The sequence below is a fragment of the Rhinoderma darwinii genome, chromosome 2 (genome assembly GCF_050947455.1).
Source record: "Rhinoderma darwinii isolate aRhiDar2 chromosome 2, aRhiDar2.hap1, whole genome shotgun sequence".
NCBI lineage: Eukaryota > Metazoa > Chordata > Amphibia > Anura > Rhinodermatidae > Rhinoderma > Rhinoderma darwinii.
In genome coordinates, this window is record NC_134688.1 from 161,868,022 (window position 1) to 161,891,923 (window position 23,902).

Sequence of the window (23,902 nt, forward strand, 5' to 3'; positions counted from 1 at the left end):
CCCAATTCAAATACGCGCTGTGAAAAAACTACGGGGTCAAAATGGTAACAATAACCATAAATGAATTCCTTGAGGGGTGCAATTTGGGGGATTCCTACTGTTTTGGCACCTCAACACCTCTCCAAACCTGGCATGCTGCCTAAAATATATGCTAATAAAAAAGAAGCACCAAAATGCACTAGGTGCTTCTTTGCTTCTGGGGCTTGTGTTTTAGTCCACGAGCACACTAGAGCCACATGTGGGACATTTCTAAAAACTGCAGAATCTGGACAATACATATTTAGTAGTGTTCCTCTGGTAAAACCTTCTTTGTTAGAGAAAAATTTTTTAATAAAATTGAAATTCAGCAAGAAAAATGAAATTTGCAAATTTCACCTCCACTTTGCTTTAATTCCTGTGAAATGCCTGAAGGGTTAAAAAACTTTCTAAATGCTATTTTGAATACTTTGAGGGGTCTAGTTTTTAAAATGGGGTGTTTATGGGGGTTTCTATTACATAGGCCCCTCAAAGCCCCTTCAGAACAGAACAGGTACCTTAAAAAAAAGGCTTTTGAAATTTTCTTAAAAATATGAGAAATTGCCGTTTATGTTCTAAGCCTTGTAACGTCCAAGAAAAATAAAATAATGCTCTAAAAACTATGCAGATCTAAAGTAGACTTATGGGAAATGTGAACTAGTAACTATATTGGCTGGTATAACCATCTGTTTTACAAGCACATGCATTTAAATTCGGAAAAATGCTATTTTTTCAAATGTTTCTCTAAATTTTGCAATTTTTCACAAATAAACACTGAATATATCGACCAAATTTTACCACTAACATAAAGCCCAATGTCTCACGAGAAAACAATCTCAGAATCGCTTGGATAGGTTTAAGCATTCCGACGTTATTACCAAATAAAGTGAAATATGTCAGATTTAAAAAATGGGCTCTGAGCCTTAAGGCCCAAACTAGGCTGCGTCCTTAAAGGGTTAAAGACCTTTTTTTTTTTCAAATATATTTTTATTCAAAGTCAGAACAGTTACAAGTATGCTGTGTGTGTCACACATACAATAATAAGTACATCATATAACAATGTGTTCTAACTCCAAAATTATTTTTCCATTTTACTTGTCATCATCAAGTTACAAGGCAATTAATAAGGCAAAACAAAGCCAAACATCCTCTTCCCTCCCCCCAACTCTCCTCCATCTCGGTGAGCATTTTCTTAACTAGCCAGTAGCCTGCCTAGCGTGCCCTGGATACTCTGTGAACTATACCATGATGTGTGTCGAAATGTGCGCATGAACACCCCTATCTCTGCTGTGGAATAATGTTGTTCAATGAATGTACGCCAAGTTTTAAAAAATTGTTCTGTAGACCTTTCTTTGTGTCTTTCTAGGTCAGTTTTATCATATCCCAATAAAGTTTTGAGAGTAGTCACGACCTCCGCAATTTACGGGACCGATGCCTGTAACCAGTGACGCAAGATGCACTTCTTGATAGCCAATAATGCCATATGTATTCCTTTCCGGGCTACAAGAGGTGGTCCCCCCCCCCATCTGGATCCAGGCGGATATAGTGAAACAACACTGCCTGTGGGTTTGCGTGCACCTCTTCCCCCCAGGTGTCTTTAATAAATTGTAGAGCAAGGTCCCAAAACGTCCGAATTTGTGGGCACAACCACATCCCGTGAAGTAGATTAGCTTTGTGTAAGTCGCATTTAGGACAACTACGCAGATAGTGTGCTGGAGCATCCCTATAGGATAAATTAAAGGCGTATGTCGCTCTGTGCATAAGCCGGAAGTGCATCTCACGCCACTGTTCATTTACCATGACTCTACCACCCTTCCCGAATTTTGCTGGAGAGTTCTGGATCCTCCAGCTCCACTTCCCAAGTTCGAAAGCAGGAGGTGCTAAAGGAATCAAGGTGAACATTCCGAAGCTTACCATATAAACTTGCAAGACTTCTTCCCATACCGCCCTGCGGCACCATCCCATCAAATGCTCCCTGCATCTCCACTACATCAATATTGCAAACTTTGGTTTTACATAACTCTGTTACTTGAGCATATTGCAGATACTGATTTCCCCTCAAATTATATTTGCTAGAGAACTCCTGCCACGTAAGCCATCTTCCCTCTTCAACATTCATGAGTTGGCCCAGGACATTGATCCCTTCACATCTCCACTGCGAAAATAATTTATTCTGGCTCCCCTGTGGGAACATGGGGTTATCCCACAACGGCCAGAATTTAGAAAGACCATACGGAAGGCCGAAAAGCTTCCGCACCGCCTTCCAGGCGCCTATTGTATCTCTCAGCAGCAGACTTGACTTAACATTATTAGGCAGCTGAGCATAGGGCAGGTGTAACAGGGCCGGCAACGGAACCGATCCAGCCAAATCCTGTTCCAGCTGAACATTGGAGTACAAATTAGTTTTATGTATCCAATCACCTATGTGCCTACAGATGGCCGCTAAATTGTAATATCGAATAAGTGGTAACTGTATGCCTCCATCAACTTTGGGCAGTGCCAATTTTTTATATGCAATCCTAGGTCTTTTCTTCTGCCACAAGAATTGTAGAAATGCGGTCTGTAATTTTTGGTTATCTAGGTGCTTGATCAATATGGGTATGGTTTGCATTGGATATAGCAGACGAGCAAAGCTTATCATTTTTAAAAGAGCAGCTCTCCCAAACAATGACAACGGCAGTGACGCCCATCGGTTTAGTTCCTTATGAATTTTTTCAAGCAAGGGTGAATAATTGAGTTTATAGAGGGAAGATGGAAATTTGCCTATTTTAATCCCCAGGTATGTGATATAAGATCTGGCTATTTCCACCGTACCCTGCAATGGTGGTCTTGCCCCTGATTCCTTCATATAAAGTAATTGACTCTTTTGCGCATTGACTTTATAGCCTGAGAATGACCCAAAGTATCGTAGCTTCTCCAGCACCCCCCCCCCCCAAATGATCCCCAGTCGATCTTAAAAGTAGCAAAAGATCGTCAGCAAAGCATGTCAGTTTAATCTCCTGACTGCCGACCATTATCCCTTCAAAATCCCTGGAGGACAAAAGATGTCTCGCCAGCGGTTCCAAAGCCAAGTCGAACAACAATGGAGACAGGGGGCAGCCGTGCCTTGTTCCCTTCTGTAAATGGATCGGTGCTGAAAGAAAACCTGTAGTGAACACCCTAGCTTGAGGTTCTGAATATAACGCTTCCAGGTAATTCCTAAACAATCCTTGTATCCCAAATATGTCTAGAACTAACCTCAGCCAATCCCAGTGAACATTATCAAAGGCCTTTTCGGCATCTAACGTTAAAAGTGCTGGCGAATCGTATCCCTCCATGCTAGTAGTCCTCATTGCGTCTTGTACTGCCAAAACCGTGCGTATGTTTTTGACCGCCGACCTCCCCTTAACAAAACCCACCTGGTGTGGCCCAATCAAATCCGGGAGAAACATGGCCAACCTGTCGGCCAATATCTTCAACAATATTTTAACATCCTGATTTAGCAAAGAGATTGGGCGATAGGAACCCGGGTTAGTCTTTCCCTTCCTTGTACAATACTTTGATATAAGCTACATTGCCCGATTTCAGGAATTCCTTATTTAAAAGCATACGATTATACACCGGCAATAAAATGGGCGTGACTTCCTCCCTCATAAGCTTGTAAAAGTCGCTAGAAACCCCATCTGGCCCTTTGTTATTCGTCAATGATTTAATGGTTGATATGATCTCTTGTTCCGTGATCAAAGCATTTAACGATTCTCTATCAGAGTCCGAGAGAGATGGTATCGTTAAAGAGTCCAGAAACTCCCTCCCCTCAGTCCTCTCCGAAGTATCCTGTGCATATAGCGCAGTGTAATAATCTCCCAGTATATCATTGACGATCTTTGGATCTTTCTGTAATTCCCCGTTCCCATCTCTCAACCCCCCTATGTGAGTCGGGCGAAATTGTCCTTTCGCCATTTTGGCCAGCAGGGAGCCTGTTTTATTACCATACCTAAAGAAATGCGCGGTTGTTTGCTCTCTCTGGAACTTTTCCTTTTTATCTAGCCACATTTCAAACTCTGCCTTAGCAGTAAGCCATTCACCCCTAAGTGCTAGTGTGGAGTTTGCCAAGTACGCTGTGTATTTCATGCGAAGATTTCTACTAGACTCGTTATAAAGCTTGTTGGTTTTTCGTTTAAGCGACGCCACAAAAGAAATGATCCTCCCCCTCAGCACTGCCTTGGCTGTGTCCCAAAACAAGTGGCTGTCCTCTTTATGAGCTTGATTTTCCTGACTATATTCCAATAACCAGCCCTTCAAACATGATTGAAAGGATTCATCAGTTGCCAAAAACGAAGGAAATTTCCACAAGATATCCGACCCCCTTTTAAATGTATCTGCCAAAATCAGAGAAACCAGTGAATGGTCTGAAATCACCAAGTCCTCTACTCGAGCACTAAGGATCCTAGGGAGGAGCACCGGAGAAGCCATAAAGTAGTCAATACGCGACCATGCGGTATGCGCATGGGAAAAGTGAGTGAATTCTCTACCTAATGGAAATTGTGTTCTCCATACATCTACCATGCCCATGGAAGACAGTAATGGGGCCAAGACTTTATCGTGTGTTCTTTCAACCAGTACCCTACCATCTCCCCTTCGCCTGTCCTCCATTGTGCATAAGACTGAGTTAAGGTCCCCTCCCAACACAATCTGAGGTTCTTTATCCGCTAAAAGTTTTCCTTCCAAGAATTGAAAAAAGACCCGATTGTTGTCATTCGGTGCATATATACAGTACAAACTCATTCTCCCCATTGCGCCCTCTAAGATCACATGCAAATATCTGCCCCCCTCATCCTGCTCAGAAGTAATCACAGAACATTCAATTCTTTTGTGTATGAGGAGTAAGACGCCCGCCTTGCCATTGACTGCTGGAGAACCCATTACTGTGCCCACCCATAGTTTGCGCATTCTCTGGAAATCACGTTCCAGCAGATGGGTTTCCTGCAGAATCGCTATATCCGCTTTCAGCTTTTTCAGGTGGCGAAGGACCATCATGCGTTTATGTGGGGACTGCAGTCCCTTCACATTCCATGTTATTACTTTAGGCATCTCACAGTAATGGCAAAGCAGACCTCATCCACCGAGACAGTTTCCCCCCCCTCCTCCCCCCTCCCTAAACATATAACAGAGTTGAAACCCCAACAACAGATCATTACTAGTTTCAGACTTCTCTTTTTTCGCACATTTTAGCATGGAATCTCTGTACATTCCACCACTAGAAACCCCTTGGTATACCCTGAACCCCCTGTATATCAGGAAAGTATCGACAAAACCTTACACTCCCACCCGACTCCATATAAAAATTTCCTCAAGCCTCACTTCAGCTGCGCCATCGCCTACCATTAACATCAGTAAACCGCATCCTCCGATGCACCGATAGGTATAACAATTGTGCCTCAAACAATGTGAAACTTAAAATAACATGAGTCTCCTTCCATCACCGTCTGGACATCTCCCTTCAGTCCGGAGAAGAAGAGGTGAGACCCCTCCTGGTACTCCTGTTTCTGGAACGTCCCCTGCGAGGCAGTCCATCCCTGTATGTCTGGCTATCTCCATTGTTGTCTTTGGACAAGCTTTCCACAAATTTAGCCGCCTCCCCTGGAGAAGAAAACGATTCCAACCCACCACCGGGCTCGAAGATCTTGAGAATGGCGGGAAACATCAAAGAGAACCTAATACGTTTCTGGACCAGTAGAGAGCACACCGTGCTGAAAGCACGCCGCTTGCGTGTAACCTCAGCCGAGTAATCTCCGAACATTAAGATTCTGTTGCCTCGCACTCTCACTTGTGCCGAGGACCTTCGGTAGGCCTGTAACACATTTGTTTTATCCACATAGTCCAGGTACTTCACAATAACTGGTCGCATTCTTGCTGGGGCGCCATCTTGGGTAACACTTCGCATCGGTCCCACTCTATGAGCTCTCTCCGCTCTCAGCGGGGCTGGCAAGCCCAGCGCCTGAGGCAATTCCACCGCACACAACTTTAGCAGCTGGCCTGCTGGTATAGACTCTGGGAGCCCAATAATGCGTAAATTGCTCCTTCTCGAGCGATTCTCCAGGTCATCTACTTTATCAACCAGCTGTAGATTGGAAGCTATCACCTTCTTCACCTCCTCCTGTGTTCCCGCTAGCTCATCCTCCAATAAACTGAGACGTTGCTCCAAATCGTTAATTCGTTCCGTCTGAGCTGAAACATCCGACTGTATTTGATGTAATAATTTCGACACCGTCGCCTCCAAAGAAGCTGTAATATCTGGGGCTATAAGTTTGGCTACTTCTATGGCCAAGGCTCGACATGAAATGTCCATATTGTATCAGGCTCACCTTCTTCCACTGCTGGCTGCACCAGAGGAGGTTGTGATGCCGAGCGCGAGCTCGTACTCCTCGTGTTCCTGGCCGGCTCAGGCGCCATTTTCCCCAGCGGCAGCATGTCTTCAGTCTGCAGGGCCTGTGAATTTAATCCTTGGGTCCCGGTTTTCACCAGGAATCTCTCCATACGCCAGAGAGAAGCCTGTACGTAGGGTTGTCGGCCAACAGCCTCAGGTCTGGTATCAAAGCCTCGGGACCCCGGTTTTTGAGTCGGGTTAACGGAGCTCTCCTTACTCGCGTCTACTCATGTGCGTGCCGGAACCGGTTAAAGACCTTTCATGCTCGATAACCCTCCAATGTAGCCGAACTAAAATAATTCTGCAAAGAAGAATGGGCCAAAATTCCTCCACAGCAATGTAAAAGACTCATCACAAGTTTTCGCAAATATTTGATTGCAGTTGTCACTGCCAAGGCTGCGACACGCAGTTGTTAGGTTTAGGAGGGCAATTACTTTTTTATGTGGCTAATATTGGTATTGAATTAAACTTTACTTTAAAAAAATTGAATAATAATTTAAAACAGCATTCAGTGTTTACTTGTCTTTATCTTATATTAAAATTCATTGGATGATCTGAAGCATTTAAATGTCAAATATGAAGAAATCAGGGGCAGGGCAAATACTTTTTCACAGCACATGTGTGTGTGTGTGTGTGTGTGTGTGTGTGTGTGTGTGTGTGTGTGTGTGTGTGTGTGTGTGTGTGTGTGTGTGTGTGTGTGTGTGTGTGTGCGTGCGTGTATGTGTGTGCGTGTGTGTGTGTGTGTGTGTGTGTGTGTATGTATGTGTGTGTGTGTATATATATATATCTATATATATATATATATATATATATTTATATGTATATATAGATAAACGAACAAATGGATCCAGCAGCACCGGCAAACTGTTGGGTGCAGGCCCCCAGGAACAGACCACGTTCCAAATTACGTAGTACTCAAAAAATAGGCAGCACTCCGTAGTAAATGTGAAAAAAGTGGGTACTTTTATTGCCCCCTATGCAACGTTTCAGCTCTGTCATCTAGAGCCTTTCTCAAGCAACTAACATGTGTTACAATCCAGGTATATAACATAGTGTCAATCAGCAAACAGAGTTAAAGGCAATGTGTTGCCAGAAAAACATGTTTTTTTTTTTTTTAAATTAAACATGTAGTGTGTGGGTGATTAAACATTGTTCAAATTTTTTTTATTTTTTTCACTAGTCAGGAAATATTATAAATTTATTCTAATTTATAATATTACCCATTTCTGGTCACTAGATGGAGCTATTCCCAAAATTGCAGCATTGCAACATTGGGTGAAAAGCCCTCGCTCTAGTGAGCTCCCAGTATCCCCCCCTCCTTTATCCTGGCTAGTGCCGGGATAAACGAGGGGTTTGAACGGTGTAACCTCCTACACTGTGTGTCGCCATTTTTTGAGCTAACACACAGTGTAGTAGGTTTACATACAGTAGTAAACACACACAAACACGGAACATACATTTAAATCTCTTACCTGCTCCTGCCGCCGCGGCTCCCTCCGGCCCGTCCGCTCCGTCTGCTGCCGCTGGTGCAAGTGCACAAGTCCGGAAGCCGCGACCGGAAGTAGTAATATTACTGTCCGGCCGCGACTTCCAGTCCACAGGAAAATGGCGCCGGACGGCGCCAATTTCAAATTGGACTGTGTGGGAGCGGCGCATGCGCAGTTCCCACACAGACGCCGTACACACAAGTGAATGGGACGGGAGCCGTTCGCAGTCCCTATGGGACTGTGGCTGCCGTATTCCATGTCTGTATGTGTCGTTAATCGACACATACAGAAATGGAACAAAAAATGGCAGCCCCCATAGGGAAGAAAAAGTGTAAAAATAAGAAAAAGTAAAACACAAACACACAAATAAATATAAACGTTTTAATAAAGCACTAACATCTTTAACATATAAAAAAATAATTTGTGATGACACTGTTCCTTTAAGTACAATCAAGTAAAAAGTGCATATCATCATTATAAAAACAATGTATAAAACATACAGTACAAAGTGATATGCAAATTGTAAACACATAGTGTCGAAGTAAGATGGATAAAAACCAATCAGTATCATATAAATAACAATAAAGTTAAAGTATCCAATTAGGAGCAGTGATATCATATGTGCAATCCATGTGTATGACTTTACACGGTGCTGCCATTGCGGCCAGCAGAAACGCACTTTTGCGCTTGCGTGGAATTTTGCCATGTTCAGTGTATCGCGGATATCCGGCATGCGATCGCGCATGCGCAGTAAAGCACAGACGCGATGCGGCCATCTTTGAAATGGGAAAAACTGCGTTCCGTAAGGTATAGTCAATCTCTGTCTATATGCCTATATTCCAAGGTTGCAAATTCTATTACTGTACAGAGTATATCAATCTTATCAAAGGATCTATACTATCTGGGGAGAGTGAAAATACATTACAGTATCTCCATAATCACTGTCCACATGAAGCCATTTTTATGACAACCCAAAAGAGTGGGAATAGACGCAGTGGTACAACCTTATTGTTGTATATTACCTAGGTGACCATTATAAAGATAAGAAATGGAGTCAAGAGAGCGGTTAATGGCTATTCTATAAATGACCACCCCCACCCACATAAAAGGTCGACAACGGCACCATAGATATACCTTATACCCATGTGCCATAGTGTCCCCTATAGCTCCTAAAATAGCATATTTTGTATTTAGAAGAGATAAATAGGAAGTACCATACCTGCGTTTTTATCAAAATCACATAGACAGTGTTGGAATTGTCTGTATGTTATACACCCCATTCAGATATCAACATAAAAGCAAGAAAAATATCATTGCTATTGCTCAGAGTCTAAAAACGCATAGTGTCCACAAATTAGAAGACGGCAAAATTCCATATATACATTTTTTAATTTTATTCAATAAAAAATCTGTGATGACTTTCTGTATGTAAAGGTGATCTTCAAGAAGGTATGAGAGTAATCTAGAGAGAAAGAACAAGTATTAATTATCTCAAAAAATGATAAAACATGTAATTATACAGATGATGATGTCAAAAATATCAACATAAATGGGGCATGGCGGAAAGAGGAAAGGCTTCTTTATATCACTCCACTAAATGAAAAATCTACATTAAGCCCATTTGGCTTAAGGGTATTGAGCCTACTTATCCATTGCAACTCCCTAGTTTTAAGTAACCTGGTCCTATTACCACCTCGTCTCAAGGGGGGTATATGGACCAGGATTAGAGATGAGTGAACTTTTCAAAAGTTCGGTTCGGCTAGTTCGCCGAATTTCACAAAAAGTTTGATTCGGACCGAACTAGTTCGGACCGAACCTGTCACTTCCGTGTGCCGAGCATGCTACTGTCCAGGGTGCTGATAGAGTTAATGGGCTGCACTAACTCTTTCAGCAACCTTGACAGTACATGCTCGGCGCGCGGAAAATACAATTTAAATGTAATAAAAAAATAAAAATTATACGTTCGTACTTACTTTCCTCCTGTCCGGCCTCCAGCGATGACGTTTCATCCCTTTCGCCGCTGCAGCCAATCACAGGCTGTAGTGGCGGTCACGCACGTCAGGATGACGCTTCATCCCACGTGACCGCCTCTGCAGCCAATCACAGGCTGCAGCGGCGACATGGATGAAACGTCATCGCTGGAGGCCGAACAGGAGGAAAGTAAGTATGAACGTATTATTTTATTTTTTTGGCATGTATGTATGTATGTTTGCATGTATGTATGTATGTATGTATGTATGTATGTTTGCATGTATGTATGTATGTATGTATGTATGTATGTTGTCATGTATGTATGTATATATGTGCATGTATGTTTGCATGTATGTTGGCATGTATGTATATATGTACATGTGTGTATGTATATTTGCATGTATATATTTGCATGTATGTATGTTTGCATGTATGTATGTTTGCATGAATGTATGTATGTATGTTTGCATGAATGTATGTTGTCATGTATGTATGTATGTATGTATGTATGTATGTATGTATGTTGTCATGTATGTATATATGTGCATGTATGTTTGCATGTATGTTGGCATGTATGTATATATGTGCATGTTTGTATGTATATTTGCATGTATATATTTGCATGTATGTTTGCATGTATGTTGGCATGTATGTATATATGTGCATGTATATTTGCATGTATATATTTGCATGTATGTATGTTTGCATGTATGTATGTATGTTTGCATGTATGTATGTATGTATGTATGTATGTATGTATGTATGTTGTCATGTATGTATGTTGTCATGTATGTACGTATATATGGGCATGTATGTTTGCATGTATGTATATATGTGCATGTTTGTATGTATATTTGCATGTATATATTTGCATGTATGCATGTTTGCATTTATGTATGTTTGCATGAATGTATATTTGCATGTATGTATGTATGTTGTCATGTATGTATGTTGTCATGTATGTATGTTGTCATGTATGTATATATGTGCATGTATGTTGGCATGTATGTATATATGTGCATGTTTGTATGTATATTTGCATGTATATATTTGCATGTATGTATGTTTGCATGTATGTATGTATGTATGTATGTTGTCATGTATGTTTGCATGTTTTTATTTTTGCATGTATGTTTGCATGTATGTTTATATATATGTGCATGTATGTAATTATGTTTGCATGTATTTATGTTTGCATGTATATTTGTGCATGCTTGTATATATGTATGTATGTATGTATGTATCTTTGCATGTTTGTATGTATGTATGTTTTCATGTGTGTGTATGCATGTATGTATGATAGTTTGCATGTATGTATGTATATATGTTTGCATGTATATATGTGCATGCTTGTATATATGTATGTATGTTTGTTTGTATATATGTATGTATGTATGTATGTTTGCATGTATGTTTGTTTGTATATATGTCTGTATGGCCATGTATGATACTGTCTGCTGGCGCCCTGTATCTAAGTCAACTTTGCGGCAGGCTTCTATACATGGTATAACAGTCAGTATCACACATTAAACTGAATCTAAGCCTACGACATGTTTTATTTCATTTATTTTTTTTATTTTTTACAGGTTTGGTGTTTGGACTACGTCGGTTTCGAGGACTACTTCGATGACGGTTTTTTTTCTACAATAAAATGGTTAATGAGGGTTGTATTGGGGGTGCTTTATTTCAATAAAATATTTTATCTATATCTTTGTCTTATTCTTTTCAAATTTTATTACTACCACTTTAGTAATGGCCGCTGTCTGAGTGACAACATCCATTACTAAGGCGAGGCTTAGTGTTAGCCGGTGCAGAGGCTAACACTAACCACCATTATTACCCCGGTACCCACCACCACCAGGGGTGCCGGGAAGAGCCAGGTACGATCCAGTACCCGACCATCTGTTGTGATGGTCGGGCTCTGGGGCGGCCGCAGGCTGGTATTATGAAGCTGGGAAGGGCCAAAAACAGTGGACCTTCCCACCCTTGTAATGCTAGGCTGCTGCTGCTGTGTTGTATCTGGCTGGTTATAAAAGTGGGGGGGACCCCATGTCATTTTTTTAAATTATTTTTTTATTTTTGTATTTTTTTTAAAAAGACATGGGGTTCCACCCAATTTATCATAACCAGCCACATACAACACAGTGTTATTAGCCTGGGAATGGACAAAACCAGTGGCCCTTCCCACCCATGTAATGCCAGACTGCTGCGGCCTTGTATATGGCTGGTTATTAAAAATGTGGGGGACCCAACGTCTATTGTTAAATTTAAAAAAAAAAAACGACGTGGGGTCCCCCCCATTTTTATAACCAGCCCGATACAACACAGCAGCAGCAGCCTAGCATTACAAGGGTGGGAAGGTCCACTGTTTTTGGCCCTTCCCAGCCTCATAATACCAGCCTATGGCCGCCCCAGTACCCGATCATCACAACAGATGGTCGGGTACTGGATCGTACCAAGCTCTTCCTGGCACCCCTGGTGGTGGTGGGTACCGGGGTAATAATGGGTGGTTAGTGCTAGCCTCTGCACCGGCTAACACTAAGTACCGCCTTAATAATGGACGCTGTCAATCAGCCAACTGCCATTATCTAGGCACTAATAAAGTTTAAAAAAAAACACAAAGACAATTCTTTTTATTGAAATAAGAAATCCCCAACAAAACCCTCGTTAACCATTTTATTAAAATTTGAAAAAACGTAGATCTACGCAGTAGTCCAACGAATCGAAGATGTAGTCCAATCGGTACATCAAAATCTGCAACAACATAAAAAAACAGTTATCAATGTGAACAATAACAATAACAATACTTCTACTCACCTACACACATATATACACGCACACACACACAAACAACCATACACAAACACACACATATACACACATATAAACAAACACACCAATATATGCACAAACACACACACATAAACACACACCCATATACACAAAAACACACACACACACAAACATCTACACACAAACATATATACAAATACACCCATATACACACACACATATACACAAACACACCCATATATACACAAACACACACATAAACACACACCCATATACACAAACACACACATATACAAAAACACACACACACACAAACATCTACACACAAACATATACACATACACCCATATATACACACACATATACACAAACATATACGCAAACACATATACACAAACACACCCATATATACACCAACACACATAAACACACATATACACAAACACATATAAAAACAAAAACAGACAAAGACACATACCCAAACACACACACTGTTTCTTTTAAATGCTGCTGGGGAACCCGCTCGATCCACTATATAAGGCTGCGCTATAGTGCAGCATTTAAAAGAAACAGGATCCTGACCTGTCCATAGAGTTTAAGGCAGCACAGAGTATTTCAGGAGATGAGCGTGCAGATTCAGTGCTGCTGTGAACTCTGCTCTTACCATTACGTAGCTCTCAGTCTGTTACCTCTCCTCCACTCCTGTCCTCCAGAACACCTTCACATGATTGCAAGTCACCACGTAATGGTAAGAGCAGAGTTCACAGCAGCACAGAGTATTTCAGGAGATGAGCGTGCGGATCTTGTGCGGGGTGGTGACTTGCCAATCATGTGAAGGTGTTATTGAGGACAGGAGTGGAGGAGAGGTAACAGACTGAGCTACGTAATGGTAAGAGCAGAGTTCACAACAGCACAGAATCTGCACGCTCCTCTCCTGAAATATTCTGTGCTGCTGTGAACTCTGCTCTTACCATTACGTAGCTCTCAGTCTGTTACCTCTCCTCCACTCCTGTCCTCAAGAACACCCTCACATGATTGGCAAGTCACCACCGCGCACAAGATCCGCACGCTCATCTCCTGAAATACTCTGTGCTGCTGTGAACTCTGCTCTTACCGTTACGTGGTGACTTGCCAATCATGAAGGTGTTATTGAGGACAGTAGTGGAGGAGAGGTAACAGACTGAGAGCTACGTAATGGTAAGAGCAGAGTTCACAGTGCACTGAATCTGCACGCTCATCTCCTGAAATACTCTGTGCTGCCTTAAACTCTGTGGACAGGTCAGCGCTGCAGCCAATCACGGGCTGCAGAGGCCTCTGCAGCCAATCACAGGCTGCAGAGGCCTCTGCAGCCAATCACAGGCTGCCACGTCAGAAAAGAAGGTCGGACTGGAGGAAGAAGAGGGACTCATCCGCAAGACAACGACCAGGTACGTATGAAATGCTTTTTATTTTATTTTTAATCAGCAGCCTCTTTTCTCTATCAGTGATTGATAGAGATAAGTGGCTGCCGATTTGTATAATATTTTTGACCGGGTTCGGTCAAAACGGGTTCGGCCGAACCCGGTGAAGTTCGGATTCGCTGCGAACCGAACTTTTCCGGAAGTTCGGACCGAAACCGGGTTCGGTTGTCCCGGTTCGCTCATCTCTATCCAGGATCCAAAATCTTAATTGTTGTTCAGTATGACCCATATCTGAAAAGTGTTTAGATACAGGTAAATCCAGACGCTTTTTTCTGATGGTATACCTATGTTGGTTCAATCTAGTTTTTAAATCGAGTGTGGTTTCACCAACATATAGAAGATGACAGGGACATTGTAAAACGTAAACAACAAAATCAGAATTACATGTAAGAAAGTGCCTGATCTGAAAGATCTTTTGAGTAATAGGGTGTGTAAGAGTGGAACCTTTCAGCATGAGACTGCAGTTAATGCAGCTCAAACAGGGAAAACAGCCAACTTTAGGTTTTGCAAGGTATGTCTGTCTATCTGGTTTGAAGGAACCCGTATCAGCTTTCACTAATCTATCCCTCAGACTTCTAGATCTACGGTAGGAGAGTAGAGGATATTTAGAGAATTCAGGGATATGTGTCAAACAATTGCCCATCATGGGCCAATGTCGTCTGATAATACCTGTTATAGCATTACTTTGATCTGTAAATGTAGAAATAAATGGAATCCGATCCATTCCTGATCTTATATTTCTAGGTCTAAGGAGTGTATTCCTATCCATCTGTCCCAATTTTGAGCTGTGTTTCTTCAATAATTTTGTTGGATACCCTCGAGTACGAAATCGATTGATCATGATATCGAGAGTTCTGGTGGCAGTGTCTGTGTCGCGAACAATTCTCTTGACCCTCATCAATTGACTCGTGGGTAAGCTTTCTATCATCCTGTGTGGATGATTGCTGCTGTAAAGGAGTAGATTGTTACAGTCTGTAGGTTTTGTGTAAAGTTCTGTAATAAAGCCATCGTTCTTAATTTTGACCAAGACATCCAAAAATTGGATATCGGTGTCCGACTGTACTAATGTAAATTTGACTTTATCATCAAACATATTGATGCATGAAAAAAAGTCTAAAAGAGTATCAGTGTCACCTGACCAGATCATGAAGATGTCGTCTATATATCGCCACCACTTGATATCATGTTCAAAATGGTGGGATGTATAGACGAAAGTTTCCTCAAATGATCGCATGAATATGTTGGCATGAGTAGGGGCGATATTTGACCCCATCGCAGTGCCTTGCAGCTGGAGATAAAAATTATCCCCAAATAGAAAATAATTCTTACTCAAAATGATATCAAGCAGTTGTAGGAGAAAAATACAACAGTCAGGTGTATAATCAGATAAGTCAAGAAAGTTTTTGACAGCCTGTATACCCCTAGTGTGGTCTATAACTGTGTACAAATTGATAACATCAAAGGATACCAATGTGATTTTCTTATCTGGCGGTAGAGTGAATTCGTTGAGTTTATTTAAAAAGTCGGATGTATCCCTAATGTAGGATGCAGCCCCAGTGGCATATGTTTTCAGAATTTTATCTAAAAAGATGGCAATATGGCAGAAAATGGAATCCATCCCTGAAACAATCGGTCGACCAGGAGGGTCAACCAGGGACTTATGTATCTTAGGGAGTGTGTAAAGTACAGGTGTTCTAGGTTGTGCAATAAACAAATATTCCGCCAAATTTCCATCTATAATACCACCAGTTGTAGCCTCATCGAGTATATTTCTGATCTCTCTCTACCAATCTCAAATTTTGGATCATATGAGATACGTTTATATACTCTGTTGTCATTAAGCTGTCTCATAATTTCTCTGAGATACATAGGAGTATCCATCACTACAACTACTCCACCTTTATCAGCTGGTTTTATAGTAATGCTAGAATCACTAGCCAATTCCTCTAATGCCTTAGACTCCTCTACAGTTAAATTAGGATGTATAAATTTAACTCCATTAATACAACTCGCCTTAATTTTAACAATATCACCTTTTACAGCTGTAACAAATGCATCAACAACAGACATGTTAACAGGAGGAATAAAATTACTACCTTTAAACAGACCTAATTTTTTAAGATTCAATTCAGAATCAATTCTACAATCAGACACAGGTTTTCCAGAGAACCAACATTTTAGTTTAATAGCTCTAAAAAACCTAAAAAGATCGGTCTCAATCTGAAACCAATCTGTCAGAGATGAGGGGCAAAAAGACAGCCCCTTATCAAGGAGCTTTTGTTGTGATTCGGACAGTACCTTGGAGGAAATGTTGACAACTAGCATTTCCTCAAAGCCATCGCTCCTCTCTTCACCATTTGTCTCGGTCTGTTGCCTCTGTAACTTGGGTCGCCAGTGATGCCTTGTTCCCCCGCGTCTGGTGCATTTCCTGCTGGTGTGGAAGTCACCGGGGTGTCCCCCAAAAAAGATGAGGAGTCAGCCGTTGCCAGTCCACCTTGTATAGTGGATTTTTCTATTATCTCGATAATTAGGCCCATCTCTATTCTCCACATTCTGCCAATTATAAACCCTGCCTTTGGTGTAGTCGTCTGCATCCCTGCTCCATTTTCTTCTCTTGATGTCCTCCTGTTCTATCCTCAATCTTTGTACTTGCATATTGAGGTTATCAGAAAATTTGATATATTCTTGATCATCAATCGTAGATTTCAGTGTAGTATCAATCTCTTGCATATTGTTGTGTACCGTCTGGATTTCTTGTTGCAAAAATTCTAAATTTAAGAGGATCACATCTAAAGCAAATTTGTTGGACATCTGTTTCAATCTATTGCAGAAAAATTTGTTCTGTGAAAATAAATTTGGACCTAGATTCGAACGCATACCTCTCGGTATCCTTTGGTGTTTATAGTATTCTCCCAGTGTTACCAAATGTAGTTGCAATGTAGTCGCTCTTTTAGTTTCGTTTTCTAACTTTCTCTTTAAATCCGTAGAGGAGGGAGTGGTCAGAAAACTAATAGGCTTAGGAAGTAGAACACAGCTGTTACGATACTGGCGAACACTGGTGGAATCCTATGGTCAGAAGTGGCGAGCGAAGCACAGTGCAGAACCCGGTGAGACGTCCCCAGGAACAGTGCTTGGAGGGTGGAACACGAGTAGTAGTCAATAGCAAGGAAGTAGGAACAGTCTGGCAAAGACAGTTCTCAGGAGCAGGAGACTGGAACAAGTCACAATACTCAAGCACTGTTTGGTATTCCATGTGGTCTGAAGTAGGCCCAAATAGGAAACAAGGTGGTTCCACACGATTCAACATTTGCCATCTTGGTTAAGGGCAGGTTTAAGGGCAAAACAGCAGCCTCCAGTGGTAAGGAGTAAAAGTGCAGCACAATTCTTCAAAGTGTAAAACAGCGGCCACTAGTGGTAATTTTGCAGTACAACAACAGAATCCTGACATTACTCCCTCCTTTCGACAGCGGCCTCAGGACGATGTTTGACTTGGTTTATCTGGATATCTTTGGTGAAATTCCCTAACCAGTCGAGGAGCATTGAGATTGCCTACGGGTTCCCACGAATTATCCTCAGGGCCATATCCTTGCCATTTTATTAGATATTGCAACCGATTTCTGAATATCCTGGAGTCCAGGATGTTTTCAACAGTATAATGTTCTTGTCCATCAACTTCGATAGGATCAGGGTGAGGCAGGTGGCGTCCTGGAAATGGATTTGGAACAACAGGTTTCAGTAGGGATACATGGAACACTGGATGTATTCTCATTAGTCTGGGAAGTTTGAGACGAAAAGCCACTGAGTTTACTTGTCCAATAATCTTGAAAGGACCAATAAATTTTTGGCCCAATTTTGCTGAAGGTAAGTGAAGTTTCAGATTCTTGGTGGAAAGCCATACTTCATCTCCCACTTTGAAGGTTGGAGAAGGTCTACGAGATTTATCTGCTGTTTCCTTATATTTCTCCTGGGCAATTGATAATGTAATTTTTAGCATTTCCAGATTCTGTTGAAGTGATTGTATTCTGTCAGTCACTGCAGGAATAAAAGTTTCTCTGGGAAGATTAGAAAGAATACTGGGATGGTAACCCAAATTTGCAAAAAACGGTGTTTGTTTAGTGGAGGCATTCTGAGAATTATTGTAGGAGAACTCCGCCATTGGAAGCAAATCGACCCAGTCATCCTGTAAATGGCAGATGTAGCATCGGAGATACTGTTCTAACGTTTGATTTGTGCGCTCAGTCTGACCATTAGACTGGGGATGAAAAGCAGAAGACAAACTGACATTTATGTCGAGTGCTGTGCAAAAACTCCGCCAGAATCTTGATGTGAACTGTACTCCGCGATCCGAAACCACTTCATCTGGTATTCCATGAAGACGAAACACATTCTGAATTATAAGATCAGTCGTCTCTTTAGCAGAAGGTAGTCCAGGGCAAGGAATAAAATGGGCTGCTTTAGTGAGCCGATCAACCACTACTAAGATGGAATTCTTCCCTTTGGAGACTGGTAAGTCGACAATAAAGTCCATAGAGATAGATCCCCAAGGACGAGATGGAATTGACAGAGGCTGCAATAATCCCATGGGTGAGGTACGAGGAGTTTTGTACATGGCACAGGTGTTGCAAGAAGAAACATATTTCTTCACATCTTTTTGATAATTGGGCCACCAAAAGAAGCGGGAAAGAAATTCTTGTGTTTTCTGAATCCCCTTGTGACCTGCTAGTTTAGAGTCATGCATTAATTTTAGCACGTTTAATCTTACAGTTTCTGGAACGTAAATGCAGTGCTTGTTAGTCCATACTTGATTTTTGAAAGTTAGGGACACTTCATCTGGTAGGTGCAAAAGAATTGGGTCGGTCTCATAGGCTTCCTTTATCTCATCAAGCAAGTCCTTGCTATGGATCACCCCCAGGAAATTGGACTCGGAAAGAATAGTTGTTGGTGGTACTGTCGAGGAGGAGTCATTGGAGAACAACCTAGATAAGGCATCGGCCTTACCATTTCGGGAACCAGGCCTGTAAGAGATCACAAAGTTGAAACGATTTAGAAACAGACTCCACCGGGCTTGGCGGGGAGACAAACATTTGGCAGATCTAACAAATTCAAGGTTACGATGATCAGTTAGAACCACTATTTGTTGAGCTGTGCGTTCTAAATGATGTCTCCATTCTTTGAAAGCAGCAATGATGGCTAGGAGTTCCTTGTTCCCCACGTCATAATTCTTTTCAGCAGAAGTCAAACTTCGAGAAAAGTAAGCACAAGGGTGCAGCAAATCTTTCTCTCCAGTTCTCTGTGATAGAATAGCCCCTATTGCACCGTCTGAAGCATCCACTTCAACAATAAACGCTTTTTCAGGGTTAGGATGAACCAGTATAGGGGCTGTTGTGAATTTTGTTTTCAGATTGAAAAAAGCATCATGTGTCTGAGGAGACCACACAAAAGGTATCCCTTTCTTTGTTAATTGGGTAATTGGTGTAATAATGCCCGAAAAATTCTTGATAAAACGTCTGTAGAAATTAGCAAATCCTACAAATCGTTGGACCTCTTTCACATTTTTTGGAGTTGGCCAGTCTCTAATTGCTTGAATCTTGCTAGAATCCATGTGTAACCCTAGGGGAGAAATGATATAACCCAAGAACTGTATTTCCGTTTGATGGAATTCACATTTCTCCAACTTGATATAGAGTTGATATGCTTTCAGACGCTCCAACACCATTCTCACATGATTCTGATGTTCTTCTGCAGAATTAGAAAAGATTAATATGTCATCCAGATAGATGACTACGAACTGATCTAACAAGTCCTTGAAGATATCGTCAATAAAATGCTGAAAGGTTGCAGGAGCATTGCAAAGTCCAAAAGACATGACTAGATATTCATAATGTCCATAACCTGATCTAAACGCTGTTTTCCATTCATCACCTGGTCTAATGCGAACCAAATTATATGCACCTCGAAGATCCAATTTGGTGAATATTTTAGCTTGACGAACTCTATCCAGCAACTCGGGAATCAATGGCAGAGGGTAACGGTTTTTAATTGTGACTTTGTTTAATTCTCTATAGTCAACGCAAGGTCTCAAAGAGCCGTCTTTCTTTTTAACAAAAAATATAGGTGCACCTGCTGGCGATGAAGATGGACAAATAAAACCTTTAGCTAAATTTTCATCTATGTATTCTTTAAGAGCCTTCAGTTCCGGCTCTGCTAATGGGTAGATGCATCCAAAAGGTATAGCTGCTCCAGGCAACAGTTCAATCGGACAATCGTAAGGTCGATGTGGAGGAAGTTTATTAGCATTCTCTTTGTCACATATATCAGTAAATTCATCATATAGAGGAGGTAATTTAGGAGATACTTCAAGCTCCCCTTCAATCTTTTCGTGAGATTGTTCTGGTAAAGACTCTGAGGAGGGGACCTCCGATGGAAAAGACACTTCTTTGGTTTCCCAGTCAATTGTAGGGTTCTGAGCCTGCAGCCATGGTAGTCCAAAAATAATTGGAAAATGTGGGGATGAAATTAATAGGAAAGATAGAACCTCATGGTGATTAGGTCTCATAATTATCTCCAATGGTTCAGTCTCTTGATCAACTGGACCTGAGTTCAGAGGGGATCCGTCTACAGTTTCCATAAGAATGGGTGACAGTCTCTCTTGAAATTTTACACCATGTTTATTAGCAAAAGAAATGTCCATAAAGTTCCCATTTGCTCCAGAGTCCACCATGGCAGAGGCGGATATCCATTGAGAATCAATTCTAAACTTGATGGGAATAAAGCAATGAGTGTCTTTGTGTTCTTTTTTAATATTGGGTGCTGTGCAGGAGACTGAATGAATAAGTGCATGCACTGGTGGCACTTGTTCAGAAGAAACAGATTCTACATCAGAGAAGTCATGATCTGCTACTACCGCCACCATCTTGCGTTGACGACATGGACAATTGATAAGGAAGTGATCAGTCTTACCACAATAGAAGCATTGATTTTCTCGAAACCTTCGTTCTCTTCTGTCGGCACTTTCACGCTTTTGTATACTGTCAATTTGCATAGGTTCAGCTTGGTGTTCTTGGTAATTCTTTGTTTCAGAGTCTCTAGGAGTGGGAGCTGGAGCAGACGAGTAATAGTTATTATTACGGGACCAGGTAGAACCCCATTTTTCTTGTCGACGCTCTGACAGCCGAGTGTCTATTCGAATACAATGGTGTACAAAATCATCAAACTCTGTGGGAGCTTCAGCCCGTGCTAACTCGTCCTTAAGTGCACTAGATAGTCCTTTTTTAAAGAATGTTAATTTTGCAGCATTATTCCACTCAGTATCCATCACCCACTGTCTGAAATCTGTGGCATATTCGGCAACAGAGCGTCTGCCCTGATGTAGAGCCATCAACGCTGCTTCTGCTGTAGTACTCCGGTTAGGATCATCAAATACTTGGCTCATGGCTGCTAGGAAGGCGTCCAAGTCATCAAGCCGAGCATCGTTGGTTTCAATAAGAGGGCTTGCCCAGGCTACAGCCTTGTGTGTCAGAAGCATAATAATACACAGCACCTTTGAATTATCAGTAGGGAAGTGAGCAGGATGTGCACCAAAATATAACTTGCATTGGTTTATAAATCCACGGTATTTGTCACGATCCCCACCAAACCTGAATGGTGGAAGCGGCAGGGTAGATGAAGAGGCTGGGGTCACAACTCGATTCTGAAGTTCCCGGATCACCTCTGCTTGCTGAGCCACCATGCCTTGTAAATCCTGTGTAGCTTGTCCATAAATTTGAACATCATGGGTTGTTTGATTTTCAAACGCCAAATATTTAGTCTTTAAAGTTTGCATGTCAGCAAAGATGTTAGTAAGCAAACAGTTCATATTGTTCACACAAACCTCCAAACTTGCTTCTCTGGCGGATTCCATGGAAATGGCTTGAGTATCCTGTTATGATACTGGCGAACACTGGTGGAATCCTATGGTCAGAAGTGGCGAGCGGAGCACAGTGCAGAACCCGGTGAGACGTCCCCAGGAACAGTGCTTGGAGGGTGGAACACGAGTAGTAGTCAATAGCAAGGAAGTAGGAACAGTCTGGCAAAGACAGTTCTCAGGAGCAGGAGACTGGAACAAGTCACAATACTCAAGCACTGTTTGGTATTCCATGTGGTCTGAAGTAGGCCCAAACAGGAAACAAGGTGGTTCCACACGATGCAACATTTGCCATCTTGGTTAAGGGCAGGTTTAAGGGCAAAACAGCAGCCTCCAGTGGTAAGGAGTAAAAGTGCAGCACAATTCTTCAAAGTGTAAAACAGCGGCCACTAGTGGTAATTTTGCAGTACAACAACAGAATCCTGACAACAGCACAGAATACAGGATACAGGTAACAGGGCACGGGTAACAAATGGAATGGAATAACACTAAGGGACCATTTGCAAGACTGACATGGAATACACTAACAACGCTAAGACAGGGATCAGAAGGGAAGGGCCCTTCTTATAGTCCAGGAAATCATGTGTAGTTGATGATGATTTCCAAATGATTTCCAAACCGTACAGGACACAGCGGACCGGAGCGGAAGTGTGTGTTGGCGTCTCCTAGGAAGGAGATGCGAGCCAGCGCTCACAGATCCATGACTGCGGTCATCGAGGGAGTTAGTAAACCCGCTACAGTATCCCCCCTCTTATGCCCCCTCTTCTTAGGGCCAGAGCGAGAGAGGAGTTTCTTAATGAGAGCAGGGGCACTTAGGTTCTCTTCCGGCTCTCAGGACCTCTCCTCAGGACCAAACCCTCTCCAGTCCACCAAATAGAAAGTCCTTCCTCCTACCCTTTTGCAGTCCAGGATCTACCTCACCTCAAACACATCAGATGAACTGCTGGGAATAATTGCGGAACTAGAAGTCTTACTGTAGCGATTCAGGACCACTGGTTTCAAGAGGGACACATGAAAGGAGTTGGGGGTTCTGAGGGTAGGAGGCAGCCGCAGCTTATAGGAGACAGGGTTTATGTGTTGCAAAATCTCAAAAGGTCCGAGGAACCTGGGAGCAAACTTGTATGAAGGCATCTTTAAACAAATGTTCCATGAGGACAGCCAGACTTTGGTACCTGGAAGATATTGAGGCGGCTCTCTTCTTTTTGTAACCGCTTTTCGCTTGATGCGATCGACTGCAAGCAAAATAGAGGACCGCGTCTGTAGGCCGAGATTTGCAGAAAGTCCCCAAATGCAGAGCAGCGTGTACCTGAGAATTAGTCGACACAGGAAGAGGGACTCTAGGATGCTGACTGTACACAATGTAGAATGGTAAGGAAGTGGTCGACTCACTCGTGTGGTTGTTATACAAGAACTCGGCCCATGGAAGAAGCTGTACCCAGTTATCATGCGGCAAGGAGATGAAGTGACGGAGATAATTCTCCATAATCTGGTTGATCCTCCCGACTTGCCCATTAGACTGGTGGTGATAGGCTGAGGAAAAGTCCAATCTCACATCCGGGAGTTTACAGAGGGCTCTCCAGAATTTTGAGGTAAATTGAACCCCCCGATCGGACACAATGTAAAGGGGCAAGCCATGCAAGCGAAAGATGTGCTGAATGGATAAACTCGCCAGTCGGGGAGCAGAAGGTAGGCCGGTCAGCGGAATAAAATATGCCATCTTAGAAAACCAGTCCACCCCCACCCAGACAGTGTTGCATCCTGCTGAGGGAGCAAGGTCTGTGACAAAGTCCATCGCAATGTGCCGCCAGGGGACACTGGGTACAGGCAGAGGTTGGAGCAGGCCGGCAGGCTTGAGGTGAGCAAGTTT